Source organism: Phocoena sinus, chromosome 13 (assembly GCF_008692025.1).
Source record: "Phocoena sinus isolate mPhoSin1 chromosome 13, mPhoSin1.pri, whole genome shotgun sequence".
NCBI lineage: Eukaryota > Metazoa > Chordata > Mammalia > Artiodactyla > Phocoenidae > Phocoena > Phocoena sinus.
In genome coordinates, this window is record NC_045775.1 from 81,890,012 (window position 1) to 81,890,905 (window position 894).

An 894-nucleotide genomic window follows, 5' to 3' on the forward strand; every position below is an offset into this window, starting at 1 on the left:
GATCATTGAAAATTTGGCATTTGAAAAAATAGTTGCATCTCCAATATTTGTAGACCAATATGGAAGACCTTTGCTAATTTATGGGCCTTTGAGGTTTTTTTCTTTTTTGAGTTTAGAGAAACATTGTGTTTAATGGTAAAGCTTAGCACACTCCAGCCGCAGGCATGGCCTGGAGTCCAAGCAGCAGGGGTGGGTAGGAGACCTCCATGGAGCCTCACATGGCGAAATTGATGAGGAAGATGACCATCAGATAGAAGAGCCACATAGCCTCAGATAGGGCAAAGCCCAGAATGGCATAGGAGAAGAGCTGCTGCTTCAGAGACGAGTTCTTGGCATAACCAATGATCAAGCTGCCAAACACTCTTCCAGTACCGGCCCCTGAACCAACCACACCAACTGTGGTGGCCCCAGCGCCAGTAAACTTGGCCGCTGTGTCAGTGTCCTGGAGACCACACTGGTCTGGAACTCCCGCCTGGCCACCTGAAGTGGGACACTGCTGTAGGAAGGCTGTTCAGATGGGACCTCTGGCCTCCTCAGGAAGGAGGCAGATGCAGGCCTGATCAGGCCCCTGGTACAAGAGTGGATCAGAGCAGGAGGAATGAGTAGTGCCCCGCTGGTCTGCATTTTTTCAGTCTCCCGGCTTTAGCTCTAGGACTCTGGGCCCTTGAGTTTTGTGGTCATCCCTGGGTAGAGGCTGAAGATATTATCAGATGTTTTCTATGCATGTATTCTGTCTGGGCTTGTGTGTGTGCTTTTTAAAAATTTCTTCTATATACACAGCTGATTTCAAATGGCTTACTTTTGCAAAGAGCCTCACTCCAACTTATTCTCAGAGCCTTAGATGCTCTATTTATTTTTCTATTATTTTTGAGAAATATTATTACTTGTAATGTC

At 46.8% G+C, this 894-nt stretch overlaps 1 pseudogene; it reads right to left on the reverse strand.

Annotated features, from left to right (window-relative positions):
• Window positions 1-214: 214 nt before the first annotated feature.
• LOC116763945 lies at window positions 215-624 on the reverse strand (annotated as a pseudogene).
• Between the last annotated feature and the right edge of the window lie 270 nt (window positions 625-894).